We start from the raw sequence: 16,852 nt of genomic DNA on the forward strand, positions 1-16,852 counted from the left end.
TTTTTTTTTTTTTTTTTTTTTTTTTGGCTGCAATTCTGCCATTCAGAGACACTCTGATCTGATCACCAAGTCTCAAATGCATTCTATGATCATGTGTATGAACTGAATCTTCCAAAATACAATTGTTGTCAAGAAGTTCTGAGTTCTTTTTGAAGCCTTATTTCAAGCCAGTTATCATTACTATTCTACTTGCTGATTTGAAATGAATATAATTTTCAGTAAGAGGCAAATTTCATGATCTTATAAACAGTGGCAGGTAAAGGACAATGATTAATTCCAGCATTTCAAACATGTTTTTTATTCATTTCAGAAGGTCTTTGGAATAACCCTAGTGACTCTGGTTTTTGGTCTGCATATTCTATAAGTAGGAGTTATGAATCTGATCCAAGTTCATGGATATCAGAGCTGTGTAGTCTCAACGGCTTCCATGTTCATGAGAAAAACACTTGATTTAATGTTCTACTGTAACCACATTAAACTTTTGAACTTTTAAGCAAGTTACACCATATCTTCCTTTTGCACTGCCCCTGCAAATTATACGCCTGGTCCTGTTGCCAATATCCCACCTTCTTAACCACAAGTAAATTAGTTATAGGATAATTACAAATTGAAGGAAGAGAGAGGGAGAGAAAGAGAAAGTGAGGAGAAAATCTATGGATGTGTAGATATAATGAAAAAGTAGAAAGAGGCAGATCCAAAGAAGAATCAAGAACCAGAGTATGCATGGTTCCAGGGAGCAAGAGAATACTGGAGAGAAAAGCAACCTTTTACCCCAATGGCTTTTTTTTGACAGGCAGAGTTAGTGAGAGAGAGACGGAGAGAAAGGTCTTCCTTCTGTTGGTTCATCCCCCAAATGGCCGCTATGGCCGGTGCTGCGCTGATCCAAAGTCAGGAGCCAGGTGTTTCCTCCTGGTCTCCCAGTGCAGGGGCCATTCTCCACTGCCTTCCCGGGCCACAGCAGAGAGCTGGACTGGAAGAGGAGCAACCAGGACAGAATCCGGCGCCCCAATCGGGACTAGAACCTGGGGTGCCGGCGCCACAAGCGGAGGATTAGCCTAGTGAGCCGTGGTGCCGGCCTATCCCAATAGCTTTTAAGACTCCAGCTCCAAAGTCCTTTTGGAAATTCTGTAAGAATCTTCCTTGTCCTTTCAAATAATCCTACATTTCCTTTGGACTAGTTTAAATGTGTTCCTGATGCGTCTTGCTTTATTTAGCTTGTTACACAATTGCTTCAAGAAGTATTTCATTTGGTGCTCCCAAAGCCATGCCCTCATTTATTGTCTACATGGAATCCATATCAATCTTTTTCTAGAATTATTTACTTATTTTGAAAGTCAGAGTTACAGGGAAAGGGGACAGGCCCAGAGTTACAAGGAGCTTCGGCCAGGTCTCGCATTTGGCTGGCAGGGGCTGAAACACTTGGGCTACCATCTGCTGCATTTCCAAGACCACTAGCAGGGAGCTGAATCAGAAGTGGAGCAACAGAGACATGAACCAATCCCCATATGAGGATGCCAGCGCTGTATGTGGTGGCTTTACCCACTAAGCCACAACACCGGCCCCCCAGGACTGATCTTCAAAAAGACAGAAGTCTGTTTGAAATCACACAGTAGGATTTCTGTTCCACTTGGAACAAAATTCAAACTCCTCAGCGTGACAAAAAGGTCTCACCTGATACAACTGCCCCTTCCCTCTTCTCTGACCACCTTCTCCATCATAGAACTGCACCATCCCTGCAGGTGTTGCTCCGGCTCCTCTACTGGGCTCGATTTCTGCCACTTGCTTTCTCTACAATAGCTTCTTTCACTCAAGGTCAGTTCCTTCCTACAGGAAAATCCTAAAAGTAGACTGCTTAATTCAAATATATATGTTTCAGATTTTGATAGAAGTCTCTAAGTTCCTTTTCATAAGCTAACAACTTACCAGCAAAATATGGTAGTGTTTGTGTCCCCCAACAATGCTGACACAGGCTGAGGCTGTCAAATATCTTAAACTTTGCTTTGGATCTACAAATCTTTTTATGCTTCTGGCTGGCATTGTGACATAGTGGGTTAAGCTGCTGCCTTTGATGCTGGCATCCCATATAGGCACTGGTTTGAGCTGTTCCACTTCTGATGCAGCTCCCTGCTGATGTTTGGGTAAGCAGCAGAAGATGGCCCAAGTCCTTGGGCCCCTGTTCCCACATGGGAGAACTGTATGAAGTCCCGGGTTCTTGTCTTCAGCCTGACCCAGCCTTGGCTGTTGTGGCCATTTAGGGAGTGAGCCAGCAGACGGAAGATGTCTCTCCCTCTCTGTCTCTCTTTGTATGTGTAACTTTGAAATAAACAAATCTTACAAAAATATTTTATGCTTCACTATTTTCCATAAGATAAAGCACAATTACCCACTGTATTCCTTTCAATTTCTGAACCATCTGTGTCCTTGCTTCCAGTGCCGTGGAGATTATATTCTTTTTCTAGAACACACTTACATCACTCACTGCCACTTTTCCACTGTCAGCACTTTGCCCAGCTTATATTCATCATTCAATCCTCAGCTCAAGGAAAACCCTTCTCTGAAAACAGGATCTAGGCTGGCAGCCCCTCCCACGTGGGCTCCAGAGCATCTGGTATGTCCTTACCATCAGATACATAACTTTGAATTTTGATTGCATGTTGCATTCCCTCCAGCCCACCATAGCCCATATGCAAATTGAGGGAGAGCATCATGCTGATCTTCATTAAAACTAACTCTGTCAGTACCAAGCATATTTGGGGAATTTGGTCATTGTCCTCCACTGCTACTAAAGAATCCATAGCAAGATGCCACTTTCTCTGCTACTGCAATCTGGAGATGGGTGGGACAATAACAATAGCAGCAGCTTTGACCTGTGTACTGCTTTTCTAGGCCAGGAGTCCACCCAAGCACTTTGATGTGGCAGCTCCTCAGGCCTCATGACAATCCTACCAGCGTCACATACAGTTCCACTTTAGAGACGAGAAACAAATGCACATAGCAGCTAATGCAATTTTTCAAATTCTCACTAATGACAAAGAGCTGACATGAGTCTAGCCAACACAAATGTTTAAGCATTATTCTTCTGCTGTCTTTCACTCATTTGTTGAAAATATGTTCCAGTGATTTCTGGAGATGAGGCTTACTTTTAGGAGCCCAGGTTCCCACAGTGAGGTTAGAAAGCATCAGGGGTGTCTGTTTCCATGAGATGCTCTTGCTATCTACATGTTTTCATCTAAACCTCCTAAATTTTGTGGTCAGAGCTTCCTCATTAGGAAATTATTACCAAGTGAATGGCAACAGTATGAGAAAATGTGTCCCTTATTACTTCGCAAACGAAAAGGTCTGGTGGAAGGAAGGGTACTCAGCTGGAGGCTGCAACTGAAGAAGAAAATGAACATAAACAGAATCTGTAAGTGGTGAACATGAGCTGTCATCTCAAACATAGTCAAAAATCTCTCATCTTATCATATGGTAATGGTGCAATAAATAATATTAAATGATTAAATCAATGAATGGGTTTTGTGATTCTTCCTACTTTTCGAGGCTTTCCGTGGCTTCTCAGAACATCAAGCCTTCTCCTTAATGTACCATTATCATAACTACATTATCTTTTTATTTGGTATTTTGTTTCTGCTTTAAATTTAGATTTTTCTATTTTTATTTTATACTATTACAGTTGATATGTTTATAATAATCAACTGCCTCCAAATGGTTTTCCAAGGCTGGAAAGGAGTACAGATGAGAGAGAGGGGCAGAGAGAGAGGTATTAGACCAACAGGGAGAGAGTTTGTTCATTTTATAGACCAGCAATTTCCAGTAGAAATGAGCCATGCATGTAATTTTAAATTTTAAAGTAACCACAGTAAAAGGTAAAAAGGAACAGGTGATATTTTAGTAACATGTTTGGTTCATTCAAATATACTAATATATGCAAACATAACAGTGCAAAATATAATCAATACTAAGCTTATTAATTAGAAATGCTACATTTTGTTTACTGAGTATCCAAGATCTTCTGCATATTGTGTGTAGACTTACAGCACATGTCATTTCAACTGAAAAGTTCAGTTTTTCAGTCCAGTCGCATTTCCAGTGCTGTATAACCCACATGGTAATTAGTGGCTACCATATTTGAGAGTGCAGTCACAAAGAAATCATGAAAAAGATGTTTGTTCCATCCTCATTGCAATTCAAGAGTATGTTGGAGGGCTATTAGCCTTGGAAAGCACACTCCAATTCTTTGCCTTCTGTGTCTGCTTCTCCATGGCTCATTTTAAAAAAAATGGCACTGAGCAAGACAGAAGATATTCAGTATAATGGTCTTAACAATTCAAGTGTGGTTTATTCTCTGATGAAGGCCAACAACCACAGTAAATTGGAACATTCTGGGTATCCCTGGTGCTCAGAGCAAGAGCCATCCATATTTGGCACAAAAGCTGGATTCCCACAGTGAGAAGAGATAGAAAACAAGAATACTGTCCTTGTACCAGTAAGTGGGACTGGAGCAACGATCCGTGAAATGGTGTCCTGGAAACTCCATCCCTGGCGCTCCTTCCGTAATTGTTTTTAAAATGGTGGTGAAGTAAAAAGCATTTTGCAGATCTTTTGCTAACCACCCACTGGAAAATGTGAACACAGCAGTCACCTACTGCAAACAAAGAGATCTTCAATGATTGGCTGCAGCATGAACCTGTACCTGCACTTCCCAGTGAAATGGGTTCTTCACTCTACACAGGTGGCTGAATTGGAAAAGTGGTCTTCATTACAATCTATCTGCCTAATCTGTAAATTCTAAGTTTTAAGTTTGTGACCAATGAATAGTTTCAGAACCATACTTGGGTTGCCATATGCCCCCTATCAAATTTTGAGTCTAGCATCCTACTTTGCTTTTGTTGATGGGTATCTAAAGTTGATGGGAGGCCTGAGGATATTCATTGCCTCGCTTGGAACATTGGGAAATGGTGTTAAAAAGTGGTGCCTTGAAGGAAGAAGAAATGTTCCCTGTTTCAAGGAGAAACTGTGAGATATGAAAATTGATTTAAATGTTTGATTTATATTTAATGTGAATATTTCATGCCTAATAAACAAGTCATTCTCAACAACAACAACAAAAAATAAATTTGGGGGGGCCAGTGCTGTGGCATAGTAGGCTAAGCTACCACCTGCAGCACTGGCATCCCATATGGGTGCCAGTTCTAGTCCCGTCTGCTCCTCTTCCTATCCAGCTCTCTTCTATGGCCTGAGAAAGCAGTGGAAGTTGACTTTAGTGCTTGGGCCCCTGCACCCACGTGGGAGATCCGGAAGAAGCTCCTGGCTCCTGGCTTTGGATCGGCTTAGCTCTGGCTGTTGTGGCCATCTGGGGAGTGAACCAGGCGATGGAAGACCTTTCTCTTCATCTCTTTCTCTCTCTCTGTAATTCTGTCAAATAAATAAATAAAATCTTTAAAAAAGTATTTGATACCAGTCTAATAGTGTTGGTCTCTAAGCAATACTTTGCAAGAGGTAACAGCTTCTGCACCAACATTTCTAGTAAAGCAAAATAACTATGTTAGCACACTATACTCCCACATGTTAATTGGTTTTTTGAGTATTTTCATTTCATTTCATTATGTTATGTGATTTTTGTGATTTATTATCTAGCTTCCTAAATCCGTGTTGAACCGTACATAGTCTGCCAATCAGTGAAACAGTTCAGATTTTCCTTTAATTAGATGTTGCATTTCTAAAATTTTTTTTATCATTTGCAAGTGTTTTCTTTAAACATCATTTTATTCATATAATCTCTACTATGATTTTTTTTATCTTTTCCCAATATACTAATAGTCTTATATTTTCATTCTGTCATTGTGTCCTTTATAAGTTGAAATAGTGGACTAGACATTTGGCCTAACAGTGAAGATGCATGTGGTCCACATCAGAGCATCTGGGTTCAATTCCTGGTTCTGGCTCCTGACTCCTTCTTTCCACTAACACAAACCCTGGGAGGCAACGAAGATGACTCAATTGATTGAGTCCCTAACACACATGTGGGAGAATGGATTGAGTTCCTGACTCCTGGCTCTGGCCTCAGTCCAACACTGGCCATTGCAAGCACTGGGGAGCAAATTTAATGGGAGCTCGTGCGCTCTCTCTCTCTCTCCCCCCTCACCTCTCTCTCTCTCTCTTTCTCTCTCTCTCTCACACACACACACACACACTGAAGCTTTCTCTCTCACTTTCTCTCTAATATAATAAAATAAATAAAAATAATCTATGATATTCATAATCTTTCTCAATTCATTCTTTTTTTTAAAACTTTTATTTAATGAATATAAATTTCCAAAGTACAGCTTATGGATTACAATGGCTTCCCTCCATACCGTCCCTCCCACCTGCAACCCTCCCCTTTCCCACTCCCTCTCCCCTTCCATTCACATCAAGATTCATTTTCGATTCTCTTAATATACATTCTTTTTAATTTTTAATTTACTTAATTCTTCCTTTTTGTGCCTCTATAGCTACCTATAAGGTGATTTACTTCTTTGCATCTCTTAAACATTTTACTTTATGATTGTTAATTTACTATGGGAGATAACTACTGTTAGGTTGGAAAATCTTCCAACAGATTCTATTCTAACATTGCAGTGGGTTAACTCTCAGTGTCATAAATAAGTTTATTTTAATGTCTAAGTTGAGTTGTATCAAATAATACAAATAACATCCATTTTCACCCCCCATTGAATACATTTGTTTTTCACTGCTAACATGTAAAATGATTCCTTCCTTCTCAAGCTCTGTGTTGAGCTGATGGGGCTATTATTTTTGTTCTCTTACTTGGACATGGTATCAATGTTTTTAATCTAGGTATTTTCTCAAACAAATGAAAAACGTGGAGAAATTTATGACCAAAAGGATTACTGAGTCAATTGCCTGCAGCTGGGGCATGGATATATGTGAGGGAACAACAAAAAAAAAAATGCTAATGGTGAGGAATCCCCAATTTAAAGGGAAATATGGAAGTCATCATTTGTCCTTTGTAGAATGTGTGGAGTCTCATATTCTTCAATGAAAGGGTAGGAAATCCTGAGGATCAGACATATAAGTTAAATATGAGTTTAGAGTGCCAGAGGAGATTAGATTCTCAATCATCCTATACCCCCTATTAGATCAGAGTGGGACACTAAAGACTGGCGTACTGACTTTTGAATTGATATAAGTGATATTCTTGAATTCTCCTAATTTTTGAACCTCTGTCACTGGAAAAATGATACTCTCCTCCCTATTTGAAAATAATGCACAGGCCTCTGCCTTACAAGACATGTGCTTTCCTTGTCATCTTCTATGTTTCTCATCATAGCCATCATACCCAATAGGTAGAGTCAAGTCAAAAACATGTATGTCCTACCAAACAATCAATACAGGTGTCTTCATCCTGCAAGTAGTAGTAGATACAGCTGAGGTTACACAAAGGAGAAAAGAAAGAAAACACTGGACAAGTATGTCCTCTACCAGGATATTTCTTGTTAATCTCTTGCTCAAACCTGCCTGTAAATGGACAGTTAGAGTCACAGCAATGTGAGAAGAACATGGTAACCAGAGGCTTGGATCATGTGATTATGCCTTTGTCTAAGCCCATAGAATGTGCAACACTAAGAATTAACCCTCCTGTAAAGCATGGATCCAAGGAGATAATGATGTGTCAATGTAGGTTCATCAGTATTGTTAACTGTATCACTCTGGCAATGGATATCAATAGTGTGTGATACTGTGTATGCATGAAGTCAAGGTGTGCATGGGAAATCTCTGTAAATTCCAATCCATTTTCTGTGGAACTAAAACTACTTTAACACTACAGCGCATTAAAAAATTAAAAGCTAAACAGCACTTTTAAGAACAATATGTTACATACCTGAGGATATATCCAAAGGAAATGAAAGCATATGAAAGAGTTATCTGTACTCCCATGTTTTTTGTTTTGTTTTGTTTTGTTTTGTTTTGTTTTGTTTTGTTTTGTTTTGTTTTACAGGCAGAGTGGACAGCGAGAGAGAGAGACAGAGAGAAAGGTCTTCCTTTACCCATTGGTTCACCCTCCAATGGCTGCCGCGGCTGGTACGCTGCGGCTGGCGCACCGCGCCTATCCGAAGGCAGGAGCCAGGTGTTTCTGCTGGTCTCCCATGGGGTGCAGGGCCCAAGTACTTGGGCCATCCTCCACTGCACTCCCGGGCCATAGCAGAGAGCTGGCCTGGAAGAGGGGCAACCAGGACAGAATCCAGCGCCCCGACCGGGACTAGAACCCAGTGTGCTGGCACCGCTAGGTGGAGGATTAGCCTATTGAACCGTGGTGCCGGCCTGTACTACCATGTTCATAGTAGCTCAATTCACAATAGTTAAGACATGTAACCAACCTAGATTTCCACCAACTAATGACTAGACAATGAAAATGTGGCATATATGTGTGATGGAATATTACTCAGCCATAAAAATGATATTTACAACAAAATGGATGCAACTGGAAATCATTATGCCAAGTGAAATGAAATGACACAAAAAGAAATATATCATGTTTTCTCTTGTGGTAGTTAATATATATAGAGAGATATAACACTATAGTTTTATTGATCTGTGATTATTTTAAAATTTACTAATATGAGTGAGATGGACATCTTTTCATTCGATTATTGTTTACAGCCCTTGCTTATATTCCTGCTGATCTATGCTGTTTTTACTTTTTTATGTTGAACTTTTTATTTAGTGGAGCATTAAACCTTTGGCTATAGCATAAATTAAAAATATGCTATCTCAAAAACTGAAAATGAGAGAAAAAGGAGAGAGGAGGAAGGGGGAACTATGAACCAGTTTAAATATGTTCTATTTGTATTAATATCACATTAACATGAGAATTTTCTTGTAGTAATTATACATTTGCTGTGACCCTGAGAATCTAATGTATTAATAAAATTCCTTTAAAAAGAGCAAGATAAATAAGTAAACTGCACATAATTATATGAAAAAGAATACAAAACACTAACTCAAAGGGCTATAAATGCCCACAACTGGAACATTTGAGTAACGAAATTCATAAAGTGGTATTTAATTATACCTCAAAGCATAATATAACATGAGTCCTTGCTGATATAAATAAACAATTTAACAAATGAATTAATGGAGGAGGAGAGACAAAGCTCTCATGGAGAAAAATTCCAAATAGTCTACGTAGCTACTCTGCCTTTCAGCAAACAGAGTGTAACTTTCCACTCTTAGTTGAGGGTTACACACACTGAGTCTCTGTCCAAAAGTACAGCATGTAATGAAACAGCCTCACCAACACTACTAGGCCAGATGATCACGGTTAATATCAACTTTAATAAATTATGCTGATAGTATGATTGATTGCTCTTAGGTGGTGAAAATTGAATGTTACATCTGTGATGTTCCTCCCCCAAACACATTATATCAATCTAATCATGAGGAAAATAGATAAATTCAATTGAGAGTTAGTTTACAAAATACCCAGTCAATATTCTTCAAAACTGTCAAATTCATCAAAAACAGAAAATCAGAGAAACCCTTACCAAGTGGGCATGTGACTAGTAAATCCAGCATAATTTTCTAGAAAAAATCCTAGAAGAGTTAATGAATTATAGGAGAAAATTGAGGAAACATGAATATTAGTAATGTGTCAATTATGGTCCATTAATTGTACAAATGATCCAGAGTGCTAATATATATAGTAAAAACCAAACAAAAACATCTTAATTTGCATATGTGGAACTGACAGCTTGTGGTTTGATTATTTTTTAAAATCCTGTCTGTATTCCTGAAGAACAGTGATTTTTCTACTGTTACTTGTTGAATTCTTTATTTTGTGGACCACTAAGCCTTTGAATATAAAATAAATTGAAAGTATACTATTGCAAAAAAAAAAAAAAAGAGAGAAAAGAAAGGAAGGAGGGATGGAAGGAGGGAGGAAGAGAAGTATTGTTATATTCTTGGAATTGCATCTATGAAATATATGAAATCTATTCTTTTTATAATAATAGAACAGTATAGAAAAAAGAAACAAAAAGGAAGGAAGGAAAGAAGGAAAAAGAGAGTGAGGGAGGCAAGAAGTAGGAAGGAGGGAAAAAGGGATATCATTATATTCTTAGAACTGTATATATGAAGAAAATTTAATAAGGGAGACTATGCATAGTATAGCTCAAGTCTCTACTACTTTCACAATAATCTGAATAATCTGTAAATATTAAATGATTATAAAGTAAAATATTCATCAAAGACATTATTTTAGAAAGCATGACCAATTTTAAGCTATATACAGAAAACTTCACTTCAAATGTATGGATAAAGGTAGATCTAAAATTGAAAGATGAAAAAAGACATATCATGCAACCATCAATCAAAAGAAATAAGAAGTAACTTCATTAATTCCAGGTAATGTAGATTCTAGAGCAAATAAAATTTATAAAAATAAAGAAGTTTATTACACAGTAATAGAAAGGTCTATCCAACAGTAAGATACACAATTTTAATTGTGCATGTATCAAATATCATAGATACAAAATATGTGGAAAAAAACTGTAAGAACTGAAAGAATAAATTAAAAAGTTCAGGATTAGACTGGGGAAATTCAAGAGAACATTGTCATAACTGAATAGACACAGTAGGCAGAAAATCAGAAAGGTTAAAGAAAATCTCAACACCACCAACCAGAGAATCTAATGGACATGTGTTGAATACCCCATTAGTGCTAGCAGAAGATACATTTTTTGCAAATATCTGAGAATATATACAAGACAGCTCATATCCTGGACCATAAATAAATTTCAATTAAATTTAGAAGACTTACTAATAGAGAGTGTGTATCTGACCATCTGACTAGAAGTTGATAACAAAAAACTATCTGGGATATCTCCAGGACATAGTACGTGGGACAAGGGGAAAGTCTCAACAGAAATTAAAAAAAAATTACACTGAATGAAAACAAAATAAAACATTTCAAAATTCCCGAGACAAAGATAAGGGTGTGTTGAAAGAAAAATTTATACATTAAACATGAATATTATAAGAGAAAAAATTTTCAGATCAATGATATTAGGTTACATTTCAAGAACCTATGAGAACAAAAGAAATGTAAAGTCAGCACAAGAAAAGAAACAGTAAAGATAGCAACAGAATAAAACAAAATTTAAAACATAGAAACAACAGAGATAATTATGAAAATAGAGCTGATTATGTGAAAAAAAGTCAATTATCAAACCTTTGTTAAGGTAAAGGAAGAGAAGGTATCCTTCTGGACTGAAGCAAGAAATGTTTACCAAACCCTGTAAACACCAAAAGTATAATAAGAGAATATAATTGATAAATCTAGACTTATAAATTTGACAATCTATAAGAAAGAAATTAGTTCTTGAAAATGCCAAACTTCTACAACTATCTCAACATGAAACAGATAATTTTGAATAGTTCTATTACTATTAAGCAAATTTAATCCACAATTTAAAAATTCCAAAAGAAAAAAAAATGTATCTCCAAGTCCAAAGGCTGTCATTGGAGAATTCTACCTAATACTTAAAGAGAAATTAACACAGATTTGAAACAATCTACTTTAGAATATAAAAAGGAAAGGACAATTTTCAGATGAAAATCACACATAAAGAGAAAAATACAGACCAATTTTCCTCATCAAAGCTGATGCAAAATGCTGAACAACATATTAGTAAGTCTAATTCAACACTGAAAAAAAAGGATTATATACCATGACCAAGTAGGGTGTATTCCAGGATGCAAGGATGATTTAGCATCCCAGTATCAATCAGTATAATCCATCATACTAACAGGCTAGGAGGAAAAGCAAAATAATCATACCAATTGATGCAGAAAAGCATTTGACAAAACTATATATTCAGGAAAAGGAAAAACTCTCAGAAAAATAAGTATAGAGGAAACATAAGCTCATAAAGAGTTTCTACAAAATAAGTCATAGTTAACATTGTACTGAATGATGAAAATTAAAACAGTTTTCTCTATTTTTGAGAACAGGCAAGAATATTTTCACTCACCATTCATAGTCAATACAGTGCTGAGCAGCCATCCAATGTATTAAATCAAATCAAAGAAAATACAGGGCATACCCTCAGTTAGGAAGAAATAAGCCATTCCTATTCATAATGGCACAATTGCCTACACAGGTTGTCTATAGAAAATTGCAAAAGCATCTAGAACTTATGAGTTACAAAATTCTATATGGTACAAAATAAACATAAAAATCGATTGTACTGAACTTCTATATATTGGCAAATCAACATAAGAACACTATAAATAAAAGCACAATACCAATAACAATTGAGAAAAAAGCTGAACAAGCATTTTAAGTCATAAAAATATTTATAGGCCCTGTATGTGCGCAATTAAGAACGAAGGAAAGCAATCAAATTTGTAAATAAATCTAGAGACATATTCATGTTCATGAAGTAGAAGACTAAATATGGATGCAAATTCTCTCCAAACTGAAATACAAATTTAACACAAAAAAATCAGTAAGACTTTCGCACAAAAATTAATATAGAATGCATAAAACAAATCAGAGGAATTAGAGCATGCAAAATAATTTTGAAAAGAAAGACTAAAGTGGGAAAATTAGTCTCAAGATTTATTATAAAGCAACAGTAATCAAGAGTGTAGGCAAACGGCCAGCGCTGCGGCTCACTAGGCTAATCCTCGGCCTGCGGCGCCAGCACCCCAGGTTCTAGTCCTGGTTGGGGTGCCGGATTCTGTCCCAGTTGCTCCTCTTTCAGTCCAGCTCTCTGCTGTGGTGCGGGGAAGGCATTGGAGGATGGCCAAGTGTTTGGGTCCTGCACCCGCATGGGAGACCAGGAAGAAGCACCTGGCTCCTGGCTTTAGATTGGCACAGCACTGGCCGTCGCGGCCATTTGGGGAGTGAACCAATGGAAGGAAGACCTTTCTCTCTGTCTCTCTCTCTCACTGCCTATAACTCTACCTGTCCAAAAAAAAAAAAAAAAAAAAAAGTGTAGGCAAATGAATAGGTGCATGGAACAATGGAACAAGACAGAACTCAGAAGTAATCTCACATGCATATGTAAGTTCAAGTGATTTTTGGGGGGCAGATGTCTAAAAACAATTCAGTGAAAGAGGATGGCTTTTTCTGAAAATGATGCAGGAAAATTGGACATTCATAGGTAAAACACAGTTAAATAAAAGATGAACCCATTGTTTTTCAAAAGTCAACTCCAAATATGTGATTAACTTAAACCCATAATGTAGAACTTGCTGCAAAAGTGCAGGACAAACATTTGGCAACTTGAACTAGAGGGACAGTTCTTAGATTTGACACCCAAAACATGATCCACAAAAGGAAAATTAATAGATGGACTTCATCAAAATGTAAAAAGTTTTCTTTGGAAAAAAAGATTAACACTGACTGGAAGAAAATACTTGTACAGCATATGTCCAACAAAGGATTATGTCTAAAATACGTAAGGAGGGACCAGTGCTGTGGTGTAGTAGGCTAAGCCTCTGCCTGCCATGACCGCATCCTATAAGGGTGCTGGTATGTGTCCCGGCTGCTCCTCTTGCAATCCCAGTTTCTGCTTGTGGCCTGGGAAAGTGATGGAAGATGGCCCAAATACTTGGGTCGCTGAACCTGTGTGAGAGAATCAGAGGAAGCTCTTGTTTCCTGGCTTCTGATCAGCCTAGCTCTGACCCTTGCGGCCATTTGGGGCGTGAACCAGCAGATGGAAGATGTTTTTCTCTGTCTCACCCTCTCTCTGTCTGTATCTTTACCTCTCAAATAAATAAATAAAATCTTTAAAAAATAAAATACATAAGGAACTCTTCAAAACTCAACAGTAAAATGCAAACTAAAAAGCAAGTAATCCTTTTATAAATGGGCAAAAGAAATTTATAGGTATCACACAGAATTCTTAGCAGATCAGCAGATGAAAAGGTGTTGCACTTCATTAGTTATTTGATAAATGCACATTGAAGACACAATGAGACATGACTATACACATAATAGTAAGAAAAAGAAACTTAATGATGAGTAGTGATGAAAAAAGCTAGGTCACTCATTTTTTGTTGGTGAGAATGCAAATAGTAACAGTTAATCTGGAAACAATTTGACACTTTCTTAAACCAAATATATAAAATATGACTCAAGAATTGTATTCACCTATTGCTTCCCAAGATGTGCATTAGCGGGAAGCGAAGCCCGAATTTGTTCCCTCACACTCTGATGTGGAATGTGGTTTTAAGTGGCATTTTTTTAAAGATTTATTTTATTTATTTGAAAGACAGTTACAGAGAGAGGTAGAGGCAGAGAGAGAGGTCTTCCATCCGCTGGTTCACTTCCCAGATGGCCGCAATGGCTGGAGCTGTGCCAATCTGAAGCCAGGAGCTTCCTCCAGGTCTCCCACATGGGTGCAGGGGCCCAAGGACTTGGGCCATCTTCTACTGCTTTCCCAGGCCACAGCAGAGAGCTGGATCAAAAGTGGAGCATCTGGGACTAGAACCGGTGCCCATATGGGATGCCAGCGCTTCAGGCCAAGGCTTTAATCCACTGTGCCACAGCGCTGGCCCTCACAAGTGGCCTAATCTCACTTCTTTATATTTAATATGCAAGTATTACCTCAGAGAATATCTATTAGAATCTGTGAAAAATGTTGATGATTATGATGGAAACAATGTATTTTTGTATTATAATTGTTAATATCATTTTCTAAAAATTTATTTATTTGAAAGGCAGAATTACAGAGAGGTAGAGGCAGAGTGAGAAAGAGGTCTTCCATCTGCTGGTTCACTCCCCAAATAGTCATAACAGCCGGAGCTGGGCCTATCCGAAGCCAGGAGCCAGGAACTTCTTTTGGGTCTCCCACAGGGGTTCAGGGGCCCAGGGACTTGAGCAATCTTCCACTGCTTTCCCAGGCCATTGAAGAGAGCTGGCTTGGAAGAGGAACAGCCAGGACTCGAACCAGTGCCCATATGGGATGCCAGAACTGCAGACAGTGGCTTTACCTGCTATGCCACAGCACCAGAGCTTTTAATATCATTATTAAACTCTTTTAAATAAGCCATGAAATAGAATATATAATTATCAAGTTAGTGAAGAATGAATCATTAGTGCCAGATGAAGTCTGATTTTAAGAGAATTAATTTTATTCAAACAATATATATGAAATAAATTCTGCAAGCAATGTATCTGCTCATTAAAGCTGACTATTTCTGAAACTTATACCCAGTAAAATTTTACAGGGTTAGTTTGGGTTATAGTAATTAAAGTAGTAAAATAACATTCAAAAATCATTGCCTATTTTAATTTCCTAAAAATAACATATTACAGACTGATTAATATTTCAAAAGTGCTTATACTGACTGTGTTATATTATTTTTGAAGATGTATTTATTTATTTATTTTCAAAGGCAGAGTGTTGGGTGGGGGGTAAGAGAGATCAAGAGATCTTACCTCTGCTGGTTCACTTCCCAAATACCTACCACAGCTGGAACTGGGCCAGGCCTTCTGGGTCTTCCATGTAGTAACAGGGATCCAGTTTTTAGGCCAATATCTACTGCCTTTCCAGTCAGATGCATTAGCTGATAGCTGGCGTGAAATTGGAGAAGCAGTATTTGAACTTGCACTAGAGGCAGGCATCCCAAGCGGTGGCTTAAACTGCTGCACCACATCACTTGCCTCTGTGTTAAATTATTATCAGAGGCTGGCTGTGGGTGACACTGCACCCGGCTGGGAGTCTGCCTGCCCTGCCCACGAAGGAGGTTGGGAGCAGGGCACACCATGCAACCTGACTGCTGAAGGCGGCAGGGGCCCCAGGCACTTTTCCCCACCCCTGCTCCCTGTTAAAGGGCGTGGTAATGGCCCATCAGGTGAACAGCTCCCAGGTGTGGTCCAGGCCCATTAGGACCACCTGGAAACAATCCTAGCTAGGTGATTTTCAAGCTGATTGGAGAAGCACAGTGGCGCCAATATCAGTTCTATCCTATAGAATTAGTGTTGTGCTGAATTAGTTACGCCCCTTCTGCCTGCCCTATAAAAAGTGTGTGTGTGGTCATTAATAAAGCAGACAGGTTCACCGAAACTTGTCTCCGGAGCTTCTTGTGGAAGAACACTGTCGCCCCACCATGGGGTGAGCCCACAGCTGGCAAGTAATAGCCACCAGGTCAGATCTGGCCTGCCATCTGTTTCTGTATGACCCACCAACAAAGAGTAGATGTTACTTTATGTAGTTGAAAAGATCAAAAGAATAATAATTTGTAACATATGAAAAACATATGATGTGCTAATTACAGGATTCATGAAGGAAGTTCTGTTGGAACACAGCTGTACTCATCCATTTATGCTCTATGGCTGCTTCTGTTCTACAGCTACAGAGATGAGGAGCTGTGAAAGTATGTCCTGAAATATTCAGTATCTGAATCTTCTTTTTTATTATTATTTATTTGACAGATAGAGTTAGACAGTAAGAGAGACAGAGAGAAAGGTCTTCCTTCCTTTGGTTCATCCCCCAAATGGCCACTACAGCCGGAGCTATGACGATCCAAAGCCAGGAGCCAGGTGCTTCCTCCTGGTCTCCCATGCGGGTGCAGGAACCCAAGCACTTGGGCCATCTTCCACAGCCCTCCTGGGCCACAGCAGAGAGCTGGACTGGAAGAGGAGCAACTGGGACTAGAACCCAGCACCCATATGGGATGCCAGCGCCGCAGGCAGAGGGTTAATGAAGTGAGCCACGGCGCCGGCCCCTCAGTATCTGAATCTTTACAGAAAATGTTGGCCAACTTTTATTATCACTTTTATGACACCTTAACTTGTCTATTACAGATTTTGATACTACTGGGATCCTTGTATTCT

The sequence above is a fragment of the Oryctolagus cuniculus genome, chromosome 1 (assembly GCF_051225735.1).
Source record: "Oryctolagus cuniculus isolate XC-2025 breed Fujian yellow rabbit chromosome 1, ASM5122573v1, whole genome shotgun sequence".
Taxonomy (NCBI): Eukaryota; Metazoa; Chordata; class Mammalia; order Lagomorpha; family Leporidae; genus Oryctolagus; species Oryctolagus cuniculus.